Source organism: Planococcus citri, chromosome 5 (genome assembly GCF_950023065.1).
Source record: "Planococcus citri chromosome 5, ihPlaCitr1.1, whole genome shotgun sequence".
Taxonomy (NCBI): Eukaryota; Metazoa; Arthropoda; class Insecta; order Hemiptera; family Pseudococcidae; genus Planococcus; species Planococcus citri.
The window spans coordinates 56,059,712-56,082,016 of NC_088681.1; the positions used below are offsets into that span (position 1 = coordinate 56,059,712).

At 33.7% G+C, this 22,305-nt stretch overlaps 1 protein-coding gene across 2 annotated transcripts in view; it reads left to right on the top strand.

The window, feature by feature from the left end:
• Window positions 1–22,305, top strand: part of LOC135846734 (uncharacterized) — a 57,198-nt gene that overhangs the window by 21,274 nt on the left and 13,619 nt on the right. The window contains exon 2 of one of the 2 annotated variants that reach the window (XM_065365999.1): window positions 8,859–8,959. The exons of the other annotated variant lie outside the window; for it this stretch is intronic. The gene's annotated coding sequence lies outside the window, so the exon portion shown is untranslated. The remainder of the gene's footprint in view (window positions 1–8,858; window positions 8,960–22,305) is intronic. 2 annotated transcript variants of the gene reach the window in all.

Below are 22,305 nucleotides of genomic sequence, written 5' to 3' on the forward strand. Positions count from 1 at the left end.
ATCGATATAATTTTTTTTCAAAATCCTTGAACGCCAACTCGCTCAAAACAATGAAAATTGTACTGAAAACTGCTTAGGAGAAAAATGTCACCAGTCAGGTGGACCGCTTAGGTAGACTCTGACTCTGAAATAGATTTGAGTTTTACTCAAAAACCATCTCGAGGAGCCCTCAATTTTTTTACGTCACATTATAGAAATTTTTCTCCTCTTTCCAGCGGTATCATTTTTTTCAAAATCCTCACAATTTTTCATCGAGTAAATTGCAATTTTTCGAGGTGTGAAAGGTTGAAAATGAGCAAAATTGCCTTTATTTTGAATAAAATTCACCAAAATTCATTTTTGAGCATAAGGATGGTTGAATAAATTCAGCACCACACAAGGATACCAAAATAATAAAAATCCACCGAATGGTTCGTTGAAAACTGCAATATTCCTACTTGAGCTCTTCAATTTCTAGCTAAGCTAAAACCTTTTACATCTCGAAAAATTGCAAATTTCTCGTGGAAAAATTTTGAGGATTTTAAAAACTTTTATATCATTGGAAAGCTGATAAAATTCTGCACAAAATGACGCCATAAAACAAGGGGGTCGTCCATCTGGTTCAAAAGTTCTGACGAGTCGAATTATAAAGTTGATAAAAAGTGACCTAAGTAAGCTACCTATTTCAAGTTGAATTTTTTCATGGAAAATGCAGCGCTCAGATAGAAAAATTGCAGTTTTGAGCGAACTATTTGGTGGATTTTTTTCATCTCGATACCATTGCGTGGTGCTAAAAATTTCCTACCAAGCAGTACCCTTAAAAATGAATTTTGGTGAATTTTATTCAAAATAGTGGCCAGTTGGCCTCTTTTCGTCCTTTTTCATCTCGTAAATATGCAATTTACTCGATGAAAAATTGTGAGGATTTTAAAAAAAATGATATCACTGGAAAGAGGAGAAAAAATGCTTTAATATGACGTAAAAAATTGAGGGCTCCTCGAGATGGTTTTCGAATAAAACTCAAATCTATTCTCAGTCTACCTATACGGTCCACCGGATTGGTGACATTTTTCTCCTAAGCAGTTTTCTGCTCTAAGTTCGCTTTTTTAAGCGAGTTCACTGTCATGGATGTTAAAAAAAATTAAACCATTGGAAAGAGAATAAAAATTGCTTTAATATGGTACAAAGAAATGTTGGGCTCGTCGAGGTGAATTTTGAGAAAAAATGGTTTAATTAATTTCAAACCACTTATTTTTCTCAAAATTCGGCAGTTTTTCACGTTTTTAAGCACGATCGCGTTTGAGGATTTCGAAAAAAATTATACCGTTGAAAAGAGGATAAAAATTGCTTTAAAATGGTATAATAAAATTGTGGGCCCCTCGAGACTGATTTCGAGTAAAACTCAAATTTCTGCAATTCTCTACTTTGAATCTTGTAATTATTCGGTACCTCCTCGCAAAATTACGCATTGAAAATAAATACAAATAGTACGAGCCGTGAAAATACCGGTTTTTGTAGTAGGCGACATTTTTCTCCTGGGTAGACCGATAAGGTAGACTTTGTGTTGTTGCCTTCCCTAGATTGCGACGGACTTATTTTTTGACGTTGGAGATGATAAAAGAGGATATTTGTGGTGAGAAAGAGAGTGAATATTGTGTTTGGAAATTTCCTGATTGTGTTTCGATTTTCCCTTTTCATTTTTCCAAATTTTTTCAAAAATTACTCGAATGATAATTTTTTACTCATTTTTTTTTTAAACTTAGGTACAAAATTTATTTGAATTGAATGGATAATTTGTTAGTGTGATTTTGTTTTTGGAAAAATAAGTAAAAATTATCAATATTTTTTCTGATTGATGCAATTTTTTTTGGGATTTTGAAAATGAAGACATGCACAAACTGAAAACCTTCGAAATAGGTAACTGAAAGGAAATCAGAGCTGTTCAATTCAATATTTGAGGAGCTTTATATCAAAACGCACTAACGCCATTTTTTCAATTTTCTGTAAATTGAGAAAAATTGTGAAAATTGAGGAAATGGGGAGTGGGGGTCAAATGAGGTATCAATGGAAAGAGGAAGTCCTCCTGAGTACCAAACAAGCTTTTGTACAATTTGCGCAGCATGTGGGGGGCGGTGGGGGGAAAACAAAAAAATTTTAGTGCGTTTTGATCTGAAAATTTTGTTTTAGTGCGTTTTGATCTAAAAATTGGATGTTAGTGCGTTTTGATCTGAAAAAATGAGGATTTAGTGCGTTTTGATCTGAAAAAATGAGGATTTAGTGCGTTTTGATCTGAAAAATGAGGATTTAATGCGTTTTGATCTGAAAAATATTATGTTGGTATCTTGCACACAGTAGGTTAAAACCAATGAAACCATACAAATTTTCGAAAATAACAAATTGTTAAAAATATTGGTTTTTTGACTTTTTCAAACTATTATTTTAGCATTTTTAGCCATTTTTTACTGCACGAATGTGGTGGGGAACATTCTTGTAGGTGATAAAAATTGTGTAGAAGTCGATTAGGATGATGTCGGAGCATCAAAATGCAGTGTTACCACACGCAGAACAAAAATTACAAAAAGTGAAGTGGAGTTGGTGCGTTTTGTTCCAAAATGGAGACAGATGAGTACGTTTTGATCTGAAAGCAAAACTTCAAGCGCCATTTTAAGGTATAAGGAAGGCTTAATTCGTTCTAACGATGGTTGCAATCGATTCCCCGTTGAATTGCACATAAGGGTCCGTATCTAACTCATTTTTTTCAAAAATGGCGTTAGTGCGTTTTGATATAAAGCTCCTCATTTCTTTTAGTGATGATTTGGGCTGCAGATTGTCTTAAAAAAATTAATATATTATTATTAACAAGCAAAATGACCCGCCCTTCGGGCAGGAAATAAATCACGCAAAATACCATATAATAATTACTGAGAAATTATAAAAAAATGATAATTTTTGGCATTTTTGTCATTTTTTGGCTACATTGTAAAATTCGTGATTTCATCCTAAGGTCCAATTCTCCTGGACGAATCCCGAATTTAGATGGCATTTTTGAAAATCCAAAGTCCAGTGGACCATATCTACCTTCCAACTTGAGTCTATGATTAAAATTAGAAACTGTGCGATTCGAATCACAGAAATGAATCGGATTCAGAATCAGACTCTAAATCGTATTACCAATCTTTCCAATCGGCGGGTTCAAGTCATTTTGTAGCCTACATCGATTTTTTTTTAAATTTTAGATCCTTCAGCAGATTTTTGAAATTTCAAATTGCCACAAAATTTCATCAAATGGATTTAGAAAGCCAAAATTCAATCTGCAAACTAATTTCTGACCCTATGTAATCTAGTTCAAGTGCTTGCAACTCGTTTTGAAGCTTCTAGTTACTGTTTTGGTCATTCAAGGTCGACATTACACGAAAATTAGGGGATACCATAAGCTATTGATTAGATAGACATCCCTCCCCAAAGTTGAATCTTGAAAACGTTCTGGCCGACTCGACGAAATCGTTAAGTTTTGTAAATTTTTAGTCTTAATGAAGGGATTTATTTATCAGAAAAAAAATGTTTTTTTACTTCTCGAAATCCAAAATTTTGAGAGCTTTTGCCCTAAACTTGATTGGGTCGTTTTGCTTATGTTTTTTATAAAACTGAAATTTCTACAAAAAAAATCATTCAAATTTTCAAGTTTTTAAGCCAAAAAATCGAATTCTTCCCATAAAAAAACATCGTTCTCTCAATCTCAATTATCAAAATAAAAATTTTCAAAAGATTTTGCCCTCGCTATTCTTGAGATGAGGGCAAGATTAGCATTTTACCTACATCAAGGCAACTTGGCAATTTTTAATTCGAAATTCCCAGGATTTAAACTAATTTTACACCGGACATTCAAAAAAATTAGACCATTATTTTCAAGTCAAAAAATCGGATTCTTCCCATAAAAAAAACATCGTTCTCTCAATCTCAACTATCAAAATGAAAATTTTCAAAAGCTTTTGCCCTCGCTATTCCTGGCTCAATTTGTTTGATGATTATATTTATATTTACAAAATCAAAATCAAAATTTTTTATAAGTGATAATAGGCTATGAATGTAACCTAATTACCCACATAGATGTTTCAAATTTTTAGTCCAATAAAGGGATTATAATGCCGATTTTTTTTTGAATTTGAAGCACATTTTTGGCTCAGGCCTGTTCGTTTTTGTTTGGGTCTTTTTGCTTTCGTTTTTTAAAACTGAAACTTCTATAATGAATCACTTAAATTTTGACATTTTCAAGCCAAAAGATGAAATTCTTCCCATAACAAAAACATTGTTTTTTCTATTATCAAAATTAAAATTTTCAAATTCCATCTTCCTATATACATGAGATGAGGGCAAGATTAGCATTTTACCTACGCAACTTGGCAATTTTTAATTCAAAATTCCCTGGATTTAAACTAATTTTACACTGAACATTCAAAAAAATTAGACCATTCTGGATGTATTTATCAAATTTCTTGTAAGTATGTTGTATACTTGAACTGATTTTATGCAAGGTGTAAAAATTTTAATGACAATCAAAAGAAAAATCTAACCATTGGGATATACTTATCAAATTTCATGTTTTGAAACTGATTTTATGCAAGGAGTAAAAATTCCAAATTGACCAAGTGAAAAAAAAATTGGAGTTGAAGAGATATGATTGGCCAATGAGTTCAATGTTCATCCATACTTTTCGAATTTCTTCAGGAATAGATCCACCTTTGGTCTCCTATTCTCAAAGCACCTATGTTGAAAATTGAAGCTTTGATTTGATGATTTTGTAAAATGCTTAGCAAATCGGAAATATTCAGCGGCGAAATGAAAGCTCTTGATGACGTCATCTTCGTGACGTCATCAAAACTTTGAAGCTTAATTGCAGCTTTTTAAGGCTTCTAATCGCGAAAAAAACTTCAGTACAACCATCTACGCATCACGCTGAACATTTATAGTATTTTTTCACAATTTTCCGTCCAGCCGTTTTGCAGTGATGGCGTTACAAAGAAAACACCACTTCAATTTATTAAGTAGATAGAAAAATAAGACCAACTGATATTACACATGATACAGGCTATCTGAAAGAGCCCCCATTAAGCTCAGTCAAAAGTCTTCATCACTGAAATTCAATGAGATTTTAACCTACCTGAAACTGAAACTAAAAACTAAAAATGAAATCGAAATCTGAAAGTTAAATTGAAAACTCAGAATGAGAAAATGAAAACCTTGAAAACAAAACGAAAGGTAAAAATTAAAAACTAGAAATAAAATTGGAAATTTTGAACATCAAATTATTGAAAGAATAAAATGAAGTTGAAAAATCTGGAAATAAATTCAAAATTGAAAAACAGGTAATCATATCAAAAATTCTGCGAATGAGATTGAAAATTGAAAATAAAATTGTGAATTCTGGATATCATTATTGAAGCATAAAATGGAATTGAAAACTTTAAAAAAATAAGAAAATTATAATCTGAAAATTAAATTAATTTAAAAAAAAAAAAAAATGAGACCGATGACTGAATATGAAATTTTTGAACTTCCAACTTCTTAGTTAGGTAGTTTTGTTTTTTTTGTTTTTTTTTTCTCCTCTTAATGGATCACCATTTATTATTGTTTACTTATCTTTGTTTTTGGTATCTTTTTTTGGTTTCTGTTTTTTTTTTTTTTTTTTTTCCATTTCGCACTTTACTTCCTTATTTTTTTACTTTAATATATTATTTTTTTCAGAGAACGCCAAAATAAAATCATAAAAGGAACTGAAAAAGTCTGGAAATAAAATTGAAAACAGATTGAAAATCTGGAAACAAAATTGAAAGTTCTGGTGATGAAATTAGAAATAATGATCAAATCGAAAACTGAAACAAATTGAAAATTTTGAAACTGGAACTTAAAATTTAAAATGAAATGAGAAATTCTGGACATCAAATTGAAAACAGATCGTAAAATCGAGTTGAAAACTCAGGAAATTAAACTGAAAAATGAAAACTGAAAAGTGAAAACCTGTAAATGAACTTGAAAATTTTGAAAATGATGGGTAATTGTGTATCAATTGGCAACTATACCTACTGAAAATAGGATTGAAAACAAAATTAAAATTGAAAATAAAATACTTGGTAAATTCTGAACATTGAATTAGGGTAAAAATATGAAATGAATTGAAAAGCTCCAGAAATTAAATTGAAATCCTAAAAAATTAAATGGAAAACTGAAAATGAGATTGAAAATTCTGAACATAAAATTGGAAACATGAAAAGAAATTTTGAAAATGGTACAACTGAAAATAGAATTGAAAAAAAATTTAAAATGAATACCAAGTTGAAAACATGAAATAAAATTGAAAACTTCGGAAATGAAATTTAAAACTCCAAAAATGAAATTCAAAACTGAAAATAAGATTGAAAATTCTGAACATAAAATTATTAAAAACACGAAAAGAAATTGAAAATTTTGAAAATTAAATTGAAATTTTTGAATATCAAATCGAAAACATGTACCTACGTTTAAAATGACTTTGAAAAATCATCTCCCTTCCAACTTTTTTTTGCCCACTCGGTTTTTTTGTTGTTTTTATTTCAACAACTGATAAAAGGTCCCTATTTTTTCTCAATTTCCAAATCATAATTTCCAATCAAAATTGGTAACTGAGCAAATGTGAATGAAAAATCTCTCTAAAAAAAAACAATAATTAAAATAAAAGCATTCAAGCGTATGTTTGAAAAATTGTTAGAAATTCTGTTGTGTTAGATATGATATATTGTAATGGTTTGATTATTTTCGTTGTTTTATTGCATACTCATCTATCTCGATGTGTTTTATTTTTGTTTTATCGATATTTTTTGAATAATTTTTTTCCAATTTTTAATTTTCAAAATATTTGTTTTGGTGATTTTATAAATATGGTATTTTTTAGGAGGGGGAGGGGTCGTGTTTGGCTCATTTTTCAATTTGAAAATGTAACTACTTCTTTCTGGTTTTGAGATTTCGTTGGACAGCCTGACATTTAAATCAGTGACAATAAAATTGAAAACTGAAAATGAAATTGAAATTGAAAATTTTGAGCATTAAATCGAAAACATGAAAAAAAATTATAAAAACTGTAAAAACGAAATTGAAAATTGAAAATATTGAATATTGTAAATGAAATTTAAAACTGAAAGTACACCGAAATTAAAAACCGAAAGTTAAAGTCTGGGTGTAAATACTCAGTGAATCAGAACCAAAAAATGGAAGATAATCCAATACCTCAAAAATGAAATCCATCAATACTCTATATTAGCCCAGTCAAATGCTATTTGACCCAAACATAATCACAAACAAAGGTTTTTTTGGTGAATATTGTCTAGGGTGGTGTGCTGAATAACATACTAAAAGTCCCCGCCCCTACCCCACGAGCTAAACCCCTCCCCCCACACAGTGGATCAAAATCTCCCAAAATCAGTTTTTCATCAAGAACTCCTGAAATATTGAATTTTGAGTAAAATGAGCCCAGTGATCATTTCATCTCCTCCCCAATACCTATCAAATGAGCTATCAACCAACTCCCTAGCCTCAAGGGGGGTGGCGCTACGACCCTTCAAAGTGACGTGATTTCAATAATTTTACATTTTATGATTTGGGAGTTGTAACCTGTTCTAATTGATAAAATGAAGTCAAACTTAAGGAATGGGACTTTTTTGAGAGCTAGAGTTGACCTCTGGAGTGGGGAGGGTCAAAGTTGAAAATTACAGAAAGGTCACTTTTTTGGAGGGGCATAACATGACCCCAAATGGATGAAAAAGGTCCAAAATCATACCATCGGACAGTACCCTATATGTGATCAACATATCCAAATTTCAGCTTCCTAGGTCATCCTCACCCCATTTAAAGCGGAATTAAGCTAAAAATCCCCTTATTTTGCCCCTATTTTCGGTTTTTTCCATCTTAAAAGGAGTGGGGATGACCTAGGAAGCTGAAATTTGGATATGTTGATTACAGATAGGGTACTGTCCGATGGTATGATTTTGGACCTTTTTCATCCATTTGGGGTCATGTTATGCCCCTCCAAAAAAGTGACCTTTCTGTAATTTTCAACTTTGACCCTCCCCACTCCAGAGGTCAACTCTAGCTCTCAAAAGAATCCCATTCCCCAAGTTTGACTTCATTTTATCAATTAGAACAGGTTACAACTCCCAAATCATAAAATGTAAAATTATTGAAATCACGTCACTTTGAGGGGCCGTAGCGCCACCCCCCTTGAGGCTAGAGAGTTGGTCGATAGCTCATTTCATAGGTATTGGGGAGGAGATGAAATGATCACTAGGCTCATTATACTCAAAATTCAATATTTCAGGAGTTCTTGATGAAAAACTGATTTTGGGAGGCTTTGATCCACTGTGGGGGGGAGGGGTTAGCTCGTGGGGTAGGGGTGGGGACTTTTAGTATGTTATTCAGCACACCACCCTAGATAATATTCACCAAAAAAACCTTTGTTTGCAATTATGTTTGGGTTATTCGCCCATTTTTTTCTGCTATTTGTCTGGGCTGTAGGCATAAAATCAAAAACTAGAAATTAAATCGAAAATTCTGACACTATAATATAATGTAAAATAGGTAAATTATTAAGAAATGAAAATTATGCGCATTTCCTCTACTCTTTCTTACCCTACTCAAGTACTCATTTTGTCGCTAATTCTGCTCGTCAATTCCGCAATAAAAATAAATTGAAGGGGGGGGGGGTAAAAAACGAGCCAGCTGTACAGAAATCAGACACTTTTCGAGCTGTTTATTCATCATTGAAATTTTGCAAACAGTATTTGTGTATTTTTTTAGCATATCTGTGCCTTATTTTCTCTGAATTTAATAAACGTACCTATTAATGATTTCAGATTCCAATATCTCACACCTGTTTCCAGGAAAAAACCTCCATTCTCGTTTTCATAAGACGAAAGACACCATTTTACGAGGAGGTCTTCATCACTATACTTCTGTAAGTTTGTAAATTAATTTCAAATAGAATTTCATTATACTAAATAGGAATTCCTTCTTCGAGAACGGAAATTAAAAATTATAACACTTCCTAGAGAAGATGCACTCGCACTAAAAAAAAAAAAAAAAAAAAAAAAACAGCAACAAGTGCAACATAGCTAATAAGAAAATAGGTAACGTTGTCTAGCGCACGCCTATTTCGAGCTACTTGACTCCCATAACAATTACGTGGCGTTATTACTATACGTACAATGTACTTACACCTAGTTTTAATAGTTTATCGAGGGTTGCCCTACATACTTATATACTCTTCCAGTCCATTCGTATAGTTGAGTTCAGATTCAGACAGAATCCGTCGAGTAGAGGCAAAAAGAAGAGTACAGAGAGACCAGATGAGAGTCACAATCATCGTATACGTGCAGCATTTTTCTCACACCATCACGAACCATTGCAAATTCTGCACTTCTCAGATATGTGAGACAGAGAGATACCTAGAAAGAGAGAAAAAAAACGAAACGAGATCACCTTATATATCGCGGGTGTCCGAGACCAGAAAGAAAAGAATCGATCAGCAATTAATACTTACCTCACACTGCTGACTGGGAGAGAGACGTGTAGGGAGGGGTTACACTGCAACATCGATGAAGGAATCCATCGGCCTACATAAGTGGAGAGCATGATGCATCTGCGTATTATAATAGTATAGATTCAATATATAGAATGAAATGAAGCTGATCACTGAGAGCACATTGGAAATAGAAGAAGAGGCTGCTGAGATAGAGATATACATACCGATGAACAAAAATTACCGCTTCATTTGGTCATGAAATGTCAAAGATCACGTCGACTTGGCAAAATTCTACGCTGTGGGATTGGATGGTGGATGCTGGCAGCATATTATGCTACATGGCTTGCCAGACATAGGCCTACAATCAGTTATACGTACTACAAGTACAGCTGCGATCAAAGAAGAAATACAACGTAACGATGATACAATGTATCGTCGTCATGTACTTGTACCTAGACCTGTATACGTCTCAATTGTAAAAATTCTTCTATAAAATCGTCGTCTCTCTCTCTCTCTCTATTCGTCTTACGTACCTATGTACTATAAAACGCGTAAAACGCTACGGTATATATTTTTTTTTTACTCGAATCGCGCTATGATACACCTGTCAAAACAACACCGGGCAACATTCACTTCGTCCTTCGCACTTGCTCTTCATCGTCGTTGTCTGCACACTGCACAGTGCACAGAGACAGAAAGACAGAGCACTAGTAATACTCGTACCTATAGGTAAAAAGGTAGTAGGTATTATGAACCGTTATGTAGAGAGTAGCTCGGCTTTATAACTAATGAACCGCTTCGACTATCGTAGAGTACTTTTGTTTCTCATTGAATTAGCCCGACTCGATGACTACTATAAGCAGCTTATCATAGGGCACAATTTTTCACGATGTAGTTTTCCAACTCCGTCTTATTCTTAAATTGTAATGTTCTTCTGCGTTTTGTTCACTTCTCTTCTGTTTGCATGAATAAGCAACTTCTCACACCTTCTCATTTCGTCTTCCCATTTCTTTCTCTCTTTTATTGCTGAGGGGGTCTCGCTTGTGCTCCTCTAATGTCACCGCAAACCATAAACGTTCATCTGCTGCTGGCTGCTGCTCGACCCTATGCCTCTCTTCTCGATGCTTTTTCCGGAAGTTTTACCTAATCAGCCCATCTGCCGGGCCATTGAGAGGTGGCTTAACTTCGTGTATGCTATTTTTTGTGGTACTCGTTCGTTTAAATTCAATGATCGTACATCATCGAGTGTTTATGATGAACTGATTGCAGTGTTTTTTGAATTGTTCAAGTACTGGTGCCTACTTAGGTACTTTGGTACTCTTTTTAATGACATTTTGTTCACTGGTCTGCCATCTTCCAAGACGAGATTTCACACAGAGATGAACCAAATGTGGGTGGGATTGGTGGGGGGGGGGGGGGGGGGTTGGTCCTTCCTCCAGACAGAAACATTTGGGCAAAAAATTAGAAATTTTTGGGAAAAATTGAAAGAATTCGAAAAAGTTGGGAAATTTGAGGGAAAAAATGGGTAAGCAGGGAAAATTGAAGAATTACCAAGAAACCGTGAGTTTATATTTCTTGAATTATTACCTAAAGGCCCTAGGGGGGATAAGAATGGTGATTTGGGCCTCCGAGAGCTTTTTTTCAATTTTTTATTTTATCTATCATTATTTTTTTTTTGGTTCCCCGGACCCCGGACACACAAGGGCCTCTATCTAATTAACATATTTATTTACATCTTAAATCTAAGACTAAATCTAAACAAAATGTATTATCTTATCTTAATTTATCCTTAATCCTAGATTTAAGAGGGGGAGGGGGAAGACGGGTTGTCCACCACGACCCATCCCATACCCCCTAGGTGGTTGCCAAGGGCCCAATCACCTAAACAGGCTTCATTCTTTATGCATGCCAGTCAGGTAGACTGAGTCCCCCAACCCGTGGTGTTGGGATTTGGGAAAAGGGATTTTGGGGAGGAGAATTTGGTTCATTGGGGGTTTCAACAAGTGTCGGTCTCTCCTTTGCATTACAAGAGTTTTGGATAAGGGGGGACTTTTGTGAGGCGGCCAGTGCACTTGCTACAGGCTTCTCACTGGCTGCTCACATTGGACTTAAGAGTATAAACTGATTACAACTAATTATTTTAAGCTGAAAAATTAAGGAAAGTAGTAACGATTAGTTAAATTGGTCTATTTAGCATATATGTACAATATTTATTTACAACTTAAGGTAATATAACGCATTTTGACGGGTTATTTACAGGGCTTCTTCTGGTCGATGTTGCGTTGATGTCTAGATCAGGATTGAAGCTGTTCCTCCTTTGAGGTGCATACTCTGACAGTGACTGAAAGGTCTTTGAAGCATTCAATGATGTACTGCTTCACTATTGGCCACTCTAGTTCATTCAAACCGCACCCTATAGTCTTGGTACTGCTATTTTTATGATCTTAAGTTGGTTGCATTTGGCAGCAAGTGCTTTCATCGTTGTTACAAAATCCTTAATTGCTGGCTTATCATTGTACTGTTCTTTGGTGATGGTGTTAAGGATGTAATTTCCATATTATAGATAGGTATGTACCATTGAGAAAACTTCACGTGCAAAATTTTAGACCCCTAGACCCCTCCTCATTTTTGAGATATCCCCCTTTTTGTGAAATAAGAGGTGAAAAAAAATTCACAACTCCATGTGGACCAATTTTTGCAATTTTTTTACCATGTTGTAGATACCTATGAAGGTCATCCTTCGAAAAATTTATACCCCTTCCCCCTCCACCTATAATTTCCCCTTAAAATTATGTTTTTGAAAACTTTGTTTATTTTTTTCAAGGACATATGTGACTTGCTCTGACAGAATCGACCATTTTGACGAAAAAAAGTGTCCAAAATAATGATGTTTAAAATGAATTTTAAGGGTTGAAACTTGAAAGATCAGATTTTTGAGAAAAAAACATTTTTTGAAATTTTGTCAGAGCGGGTCACATAAAACGAAAATTGAGCAGTGAGCACGCCTACAAAACTGGAATTTTAAAACATGGTTTTGACCCCCCCCCCCCCATTTGTAGGTTGGCTGTGGTTAAAAATTAGAAAAACTGGAGGGGGAACGAGTGAAAACAGCATTGTAAAAAAATCAATTTTAATGACCGAGGTGTCCTTTTTGCATAATTTGATGCCTCTGAGCACAAAAATCAAGTCAAAATTGAAATCAAACTTCTTCTAGCCCCTCCCCTCACCAGAACCCCCATCAGAAGGGTACCTACATAGCTACTCTAGGGTTAAGAGTGATGAATCGACCCTCAGCTCGGATTTTGAATATATAATCCAAATCCAAAGGTAGGTATCTTTAGGAGACCAAAAAAAAAAAAAAAAAAAAAACAGTTTTGGACAACAAACATTTGTATTATCTTCCTCTCCCCCACCCTCTACATTTAAGAGAATCGCGATTTTTATGTTGAAAAGTCCTATTTTTCAACCACTTGACCAAAAATTTTGAAATTTTGGTGGTGTTTAGGGAAGATGGAGACCAATTTGTAGAAACTTTTTCAGATATTTTTTACACTGCATTTTAGCCAAAAAGCATTCGAAAACTTTAAATTGCCGTAGCTCAACATCTAAAAGACCTTCAGGCAAAATTTTTTCACCAAAAAATGTGTTTTAGACCATATTATTTTCGATAATTTTTTCAGGTTTTTTTGAGGAATTTTCTTCTTTTTTTGAATTTGATGTTCTAAGGCGAAAAGGCAAAAAAAATACGAAGAATAACACGATAAAATTGCAAATTTTGGATTTTGGATCTCAGTACCAATCTTATGAAACAGAACAATACAAATTTTTTGTCAAGTATAAAAGCATCGGTTTTGAACATTTGAAATTATTCAACATTTTTGTTTCCAACTTTCGCTCCCGCTTCCAAAAAGTTGGGAAAATCTGGCGGAAAAAGTTGAGAAAATTCTAGTCTCACCCCCTCCTCTGCTTTATCGGGTACTCTTTTCAATGAAATGTTGTTCAACAGGTCTGCCATCTTCCAAGAAGAGATTTCAAATCTCATATTCGCCAGTTTTTTGGGGCACACGTTTATTAAAGATGAACGATCATATACGTATCAACTAGCATTTATATGATAAACCTGTTGCAGTATATTTTTAGATTTTTTTCATTTTTGTAGACACACGAGATAGGTAAGGTACAAATTGCACTGACATATGAGTCTCTGACCATGTGCCCAGTGTCTGCATGAAATGCGAGTAGTGTTGCTATTAGTATGTTCTGGTTATCTAAGGCTCCCCGGGTGTGCCTATATGGACGGTGGACTTTACAGTTTTTAGTACCACGAATAGCTATCTACATGTATGAGCTCCTCCAAATAACTGTAATTTTCATCTCGTATTTATTAAAGAATTTCTTATTATATGCGAGGAATCTCCAGTGCGAATAAATTAGGCACCTATACCTTCTTCTTGTAGGTAATTCTACGAGTTTTTAGAGATTTTTTTTGTATGTGAGGTACCGTTTTTTTTCGGCTGGAAATATTGTTGATGGTCGAGGTGTTGAGTTGATTAGATTGGTAATATGTATGTGTCTAGTTTATGGTTTTCGATGCTCTGTCTGGGATTCTAATGGTGATGGTGATGGTGGTGGTGGAGGAGGAGGAGGAGGAGAATTCATAAAATGTCTGGTGTATATTGGAATATTGTTTAATGGTTGGAGGTGTGTGGATCATGTTTTACTGTTTTGTGATTATGAAGTGGAAATTATATTGCTCGTATTATAAGCATGTATTCGAGTGTTTTCAGAATGAATTTGGTGATTGAGTAGGTGGAGTATCGTCGTACGTATACCTATGGAATTTTTTCAAGGTGGAAATAAATAAAATGTGTCGAAATACGATAGGTTTATGCAAATCGTCTCAATTTTTTATGCTTGATTGGCTTTAGGAAAGGTTTATGTTATTTCATATTTATTTTTGTTTCTAGTGGTACGTAGATTTGAAACCTTCAAGGTATTTCCTCCCCATTTTGGAGCAATTTTATTTTTCATTAAGTCTAAATTTTGAGAAAATTGGGATTTCATTGAAAGATTTGAAGCGTACGAGCGTCTTAAAACTTCTCTTCCCTCCTCCCTGAAGGCTTCAAAACTTCAGTAGTCGATTTTGTACGTTTGAAATAAGTAGAAGATGTACTAGATCTTATTCCAGCTCTCTACCCCAGTTAAATAAAATTTTTTGTATTTTTCAACGATCAAATTTGAACTTTCAACGTTTCTTCAAAATTCGGAGGATGAAATTCAGCCCCTGAAATTTGGAATGTGCACTTGACATATACCTATGTATTTGGATGCTTTACTATTTTTTTCTTGTTTTTAACCAACATTTTTCAGTTCAGGAACGCTTCACTTTGTTTGAATTTTTTTTTTACCAATTTTTGAAGATTTGTTTGGCATCTGGGATAAAAAAATGGGTATTTTATGTGTAATTTTAACAAATTTTGCAGCATTTTGAAACTATTCTTATGAAATTTTTCACGTTTTTAAAAACATTTCTCAACATTCTTAAAAAATATATGCCAAATTTTTGTGATTTCATTCCCATTTTATGGGGGTTTTTTGAATTTTACTGCATAATTTTGATAATTTTAAACTTTTTTTTTTGACAATCTTTGTAATTGTAGGGATATTTTTAGGAACTTTTTTGCAACTTTAGTGAAATCCTCAAATTGCTCACAAAAATCCTTTAGGTGCTTCTTTATGATCGAAACATTTTCTGAAAACGTCAATTTTCTCCCATTTCAAAAATCTACTCAATTAAGGATAAACTTCCTACGAGAAGCTTTTGCTCACAAGAAATTTTTCGAATTGACCCCTCCAATGTGAAAAAAAATCAAGATGAATTGATCGAGCACGTCCGAACTCCCCCCCCTCCGGGTGCATAAATTTTAAATTCTCAGGTTCATTTTTGAATTTTTGACGAATTTTTTGAAAATTTCAAAAATTTTAAACGATTTTTTGTACAACAATTTTTAACTTGTTAATTTTCAAACGAAATGTGCCAGTGTATGTGAATAATTCTTTCATTTCACCCCCCCCCCCCTCCATCCCCGGTCCTTTCATTTAAAAAACAGTTTTTTTTATTTTTGGTCATTCTGGAACCGCTGGTAGGTTTTCATTTTAAAAAAATTTATTTCAAGCGACATTCATGAAATTTTGGAGCACATTGTACAGCCTTGAGTAGTCTAGTGGGTGCTCAAAAAGCATCAACCACTCGTTATATCTGAGAAAGTTCAGCTCTGTGCTTTCCAAATCAATTTGGAATTTTTGACGAAAAATTGAAAACTCGTTGAAAGCTCCAGAATGCCTAAAAATTTGTAGTTTTCGAAAAAGTGATGGGGGGGGGAGGAAGAGGAGTTGAAATGAAATAAGTACGTATCTACATTACATGGGGTTCGTGTTTTTTTCTAAAAAAAAAATATTTCATGAAACGGTAAAAAATCACCATAAAAACGGATTTTAACGTTTAAAAAAATCTCTAAACACCTAAAAATAAATTCGAGCTTTCGAAATTTTTGTTACCGGGGTTTTAAGACATGCACTTTTGATTTAGCTTGGTTTCGTTCAAATTAGAGGGTTCTAGCTCTAGAAATTCCCTTGTAAGAATATTTCAATGCAACGTCTTTTGGAAGAAAATCAATTACCTATATTTACTCAAGTAGGTATATTTTTTTGATGGAAAATTTTACGTTCTACAATTTTGTATCTCAAAACGTTTTTTGTTAAAAAAAAAAAAAAAAAAAAAAAAAAATGTGTAAATATGATTATCTTCTGGAAAAACTCCATTTGTGATAAAAATTGATTGCCTTACAAAAAAAAATGGAAAAAAATAAATTGTAGAGCATCAATTATTTATTCTTATATGAGTAGAATTTTTCTCATTTTTTCCAAGAGAGTTTTGTTTTTAGGGTAATTTGAGCAAAAATTGAAAGCTCAAACTCGATGTAATAAGCTTCTGATAGATTTGGAATTTTTTTTTTCAATTTTTTCATCGTAAAAAGATGTGGTTTTAAAGGAAAATTAAGTGTCCTACGAAGAAATTTAAGGGAAACTGAGACTTGATTTTTGAGATATTTCGTACATAATCCGGCAGCTCAATTCTACTGTATGATTTCTTTTGGCAACTTTTTAAATTAGCTATCCTGTTTTTACACTCGTGATTTATTTTTCGTTCCAATGATTTTGAAAATTCCAATTCCATGCTCAGATTCTACATGATTTTTAACTTTGAAGTAGAAACTCATCGAAGCCTTAAGCTTATTCCCACATTTGGTCACAAAAAGAAAGAGAAACGGTCTCCTCGTACACAAACCTACCATTACCCAGTCAAATTTTCCTACTTCAAATTGCACATGCTCCCACATTAGGGAAAATTATCCTCCTAATGATCCAATAAGAGAAAGTAACCCAAAGATGAGCCGTCGCCGATCCATGACGTCTCCACGCCGACCTAATGACAAATGACAATGGCACCAGTGCGAGAAAATTGATCAATTTTTCGGCCATAAATTTATCGTATCGGTCCTGGTCGACCTAATGGGCTGTATTTTGAATCGCACACATACTTACATTGTCTAGCGTTCCAATGCATCTTCTCCTACGCTAGCCCTTATCAAATCAATAGACCGAGTCCAAGTCTAGCTCACTTTTGTACACCTCTGTCCCCCCAGTTGGCTAAAAAGTAGGTTTATCGTTACTTTTCATTTATTCACCGGTAAATTTACAAGACTACATGTAAAAGAAAATAAAAAACATGAAAAAAAAGGTAACATTCGTGATTTCACGGTCGTCACCGCGTCCACCACGAAACCGAATTGCAAATGGTCAGTGTTTTAGCCAGTCTATATCTCTACACGCTTCGTTAAGTCGAAGATGCATACGACGGTGGTTTTGTTTTTTTTTTTAAATACCTCTACTGTGTCTTTGCAAAGAAAGCACGTTTTTCCAATTTTAAATATGACCTCTTTTTGAACCGTTTTATTTACTCACGCTTTGTTCGATACAGTTAAGATTTTAATTTCTAAGTTTTTTTTTACTTTTTTTTTCCTTTTGCTGGAAGAGCGGTTGAGCGCGTGTACCTTGAATCGTCGTCTTGTAGTAGATGACTTTTTATAGGTTAATTTACACGATATATCGGATTAGCATGAAGATTACCGCGATCGTGAAAGAGAATTAAATGAAAATTTTATTTACATGATTTATTTTCCCGCTGAGAAGTCTGCCTACTGTTTGAATTGTTGTACGAGAAGAGGAGATACATAATTGTAAAAACAATTGGACGAATATAAATAGGGTATAGTTTTTCATCTCGTAGATATAGGTAGGTATGCATGTGTGTTTATACATATAGGATAGAAGATCGATCTACACTCGGTGATAATTTTTTTCTAAACTGCAAAACAACTCGGAGTCGAACAAAGAATCGTTAATTAAAAATACAATACATCATTATAAAATGTAGGTACATGAAGACTGAAGTACCTATTCGTAAATGTAAATACGTATAAACAAGTAGGAACTAGGAATATGTAATTTTTCACCACAAATAGGTTTAGGTACTACGACTGCATGTACATACTTACATACGTCTAGAAACCTACAAATCAAAATATATAAGATAATTTTTTATCAGAAGTACACGTCACAGTGTACAAATTACTTTACTGGTTTGACTTTTTGAAAAAAAAACACGCCAATCTTTACTTTATCAAAACGAGTATATCATTTTAACGCGCTATTTCCATACCATGGTAAAATATTCCGCCAAGATATGGCAGAGGCACCGTTACTATAGTAGGTACTTTGGTCTTAAGTAGGTACAGGTAGTTGCCTTGGTCTTGGAATTACTGGTGATACAGTTCTCATCATCAAATAGCCAGCACGATTAATTTCCAAGCCGAGTAGGTCAACTTGTTGAAGTAGACACTTAAAGGTTGACAATTTATTCAATCTAATAATCCAACCGAGAGAATTCCTATTCCACCGACCACTGCTCAAAAGATGCTGAATTTAATTGACTGAGTAGAGAAGATTGTATCTAGTTGACCGTTATTTTTTCATTAGTGTGGTAGTTGAAATGTGCAATCTTTATTGTAGGTAGGTAGGTAGGTACATGTAGCTGGGTAATGTGTTGTTCATAACCTGAAAATTTTGTTGGATGTTTTCGATATGCCCTCTTTGTTTTTACTAAGTACACGATGGAAATTTTTTTTGACAAATTATGAAATTTTTGGATGACAGAGTTATTACCATCATAGTGTAGAAAGTTACTTATTTGTACTATGAGATAGTGAATAATGTACAGCTATATGTCAATTGGAATTTAATTAACGTGACATGTTAAATTACCTGCAGTATTTCGCATGTTTATATTTTTGAAATCACTTCAGCATAATTGTTTGCGGTTATGAATGTATTGCGTGATGAGGGACTAATACAGATGTACCTATTTGAATTTAATGCATCGTCGACTTTCCATTTGTAAGATGATTGTTTTAGTTGTGTCTGGGTAAAGTTGGATAATTTCTTGTCTGGCAACGTTTAGAGTGATGTGTATGCTTTTGGATTACTTTTGTTGGATTAATTCAAGTAGCCTATTTGTGGAAGATATAAGAATAGGGCAGTTTCATCGCAAGCAGGTTGGAATTCTTGAATGGAAAATTGCATATTAGAGTTTTACTTTTTACTTTTTACTACCAAAAGTCAAGTTATTAACCATGCTCTGCTACCATTTTGTAAACATGCATTATTTCACAAGTGTTTTGCTCTCAAAATTATGTGATTCATTAGTGTAGTACTCTTTTAGAATCATAATGTTAGTCATTTTAATCCAAAAACCTTTTGAATTTATATTCAATCGATATTAATGCTGTAAATTCATCATATGGTAGCAGAGCATGTTTCAAATCAAAATCCTAGATGATTAAAATTCGTGTTGGATTCATTCAGACCGCATTTCAGACTTATTTCAAACTACTTGGTTAAAAGAATTTTTGAATGGTGGATTTTCAAAATTTTCTCAAATTCTGGCTTTGAACCGTGCTCTCCTTTTATTCTAACATTTTGCAAACATGAAGTTACTACTTTTGGAATCTATGTGAAACCAGACTCTGCTACCATTTCATGGAGAAGTTCATTTAATTCATTTTCATGTTTCATATGATATTGGTACCCATACTGAATCATAACATTGGACCATCAACCATTTATAATACCCAACCATCTGACTTGGTTAGTTGGCTGCAAGCAGGGCCAGACCCTAGAACACCAAAAATGTAGCAGCCCACCGAGATATCCCATCTCAATCAGCAAAATTTTTTATCCCGTTTCTTAAGTGCAGGACACTGAGCCTGAGCATAAAAATTAATTCAGAAATTTTCTAAGTGGCCCAGTTTTCACCTTTACTGGCCCAAATATGTCATGGCCCACCGAGATTTTCTTGGTCACTTGGTGGTAGGGTCTGGGCCTGGCTGCAAGGTGATAATACTGTTGTTAATTCATCAAATGGTAGCAGAGTGTGTTTCTAATCCAGATTCAAGATGATAAAATAAGAAAAATATCATGTTGAAAATTGAAATAAAAGGTTTTAGACACATCTTAACCCATGGTTTATTATTTCACAACTAATTCAATGGCTACACATTGCCTCATAAAATATAAAATCTACTGATGCACAATTTGTGACAAATACGAGTCACCTAAATCTATAATCTAAAATATACTTATACATATAAGAAGATTACTTCTTAATTTTCATTAAATTTACTTATCTTATTCAATTTTAAATGATACCATTTTGAAGTAAACAAAGCGAGCTATTTAATACTTTGAATTGATAATAATTACAAAATACTTTAACAAAGAAAATTTATGAATGCCTATGAGTTTACTAGATATATTACCTTAATTTTAACCAAAATTTACTTCTGTAAACATAGGTACTTGACATTTCAAAATTGTGAGCACCTCCTTCTACACAATCGGCTCATTTACTGGAATTTGAAAAATCTTGATATGTACCTTGTTGATAACCACCTTAATTAAATGACCTTGGTAACTGCCTTAATAGTAACTTCCACGAAGATTGCCTCGAAAATTTCCTCTTGAATTTCCACAAATACCTCCATGATTTCCACAGCCACAGCAAGATGAACTTTTGTTTTGATGACCAACTTTTAAGGCTTTGAATGCTTAGGTTAAATCAATTTCTTATTCTTCACTTTTTTGTTCACTAATAGAAAATTTCTTTCCATTTTCAAGCTTTCAACAAATATAGTCACTAGTTCTTTGTTCTACTGGAAGTGCATCAAAATTAATCAATCAAATAATTATGCTTAACTAGTAGAATGCAGATCAAAGAACTCAATTTTCTTTTTTTGGACACACCATCTCCAGTATTATTTAACTCTTGACATTTTTTTTTCAAACACATTGAAAAATTCCTTTGGATCATCATTTTCATCTAATTTCAAAGCTTAAAATTTTCACAGTCACTAATGGCATCAGATGACGCAGCAATTAAGAAATAATACATCATACGATTCACTTTACTGTCCCATCCATCCTAAGTTGTCAATTGTTGTTGTTCTTGGTTTGGTTTTAGCTTCCAGCACTTCCCAGCATTTTTTGTACTTTACCAAATATATGGAATGGAACTCCTCCACTGATCATATTTCTCTTCTGTGGTAAATTTTTCAATCACAACATCTTCATATTTTATCATTTTCACAAATTTTCAATTCAATTGTGAGGTTTGATCAAAAAGTTTCCAGTCGACGCCGGGTATAGGCAGATGGAAGCATGCAGCAGACTAAAATGTTTACCACACGTGTATTGAACCTTTACGAAGGTGTGGTACAAATTTCAACTCAATATGTCGAGCAGGGCAGTTTTCACACCCGTTTTTCCAAGATGCCAACTTTTTACCCATTCTGTTTTTGTTTTCACCTCTGTGATTATTTTGTGAGGAAAAAAAAGAATTGTGGCAGGAGAACAGTTTGACTTAGAGGGTTGAAATTTTTATGGTAGGGATGTACGAACAACAGTACACTACTACTCCAGCAAGTTTTAGTTCCATGCAACCCAGGGTTCCAGCGTCACACCTGTTTGAGTTGGCGTGAAAAAAATCATTTTTTTGGCATGTTCTGTGTTTTTTTCTCAACTTCTAAGCATAAAAAAAATATCATCGTAATTGCACATTCGTCGTGTTCCGCAGACACTAGCCCATGTAATTGCTTCTTATTTCAGTGATTGAAGCGCTATCTGAAGGGGAAAAGGTATGACATGGTTGAGGAGGTTTAACAACAGCTAAACATAAACTCATAACATAAAATATAAAATCTTCCAATACATAGGAGTAGTTTGTGACAAATTTGAGTCACCTAAAAATTAAAACATAACTTAAAATAGGTAGGTATACATATCTAGATGAAATATTAATTATATGTTTGAAAATCCTGGAGGCTAAAATCTGCTCCCAAAGGACATTATCATTCTAGTTAAAAGTTGAATGCAATATAGGTATACCTAATGTAATGATGTTTATAAATCCAATGAAGTGGACGTGGTATTACCAACTCGATAAATACCACCAACGATATAACTCTGTCGTCTGTCCTGTCATAAATCCAGCATTCGATTAATTAATTTGAAAAAAAATCACAACCCGCAGTTAACCGATGATTTGACAACCTTTCTCAAAAAGTTTGCCGGTTAATTTGGCAATTAGGAATAAGTATGTTGGT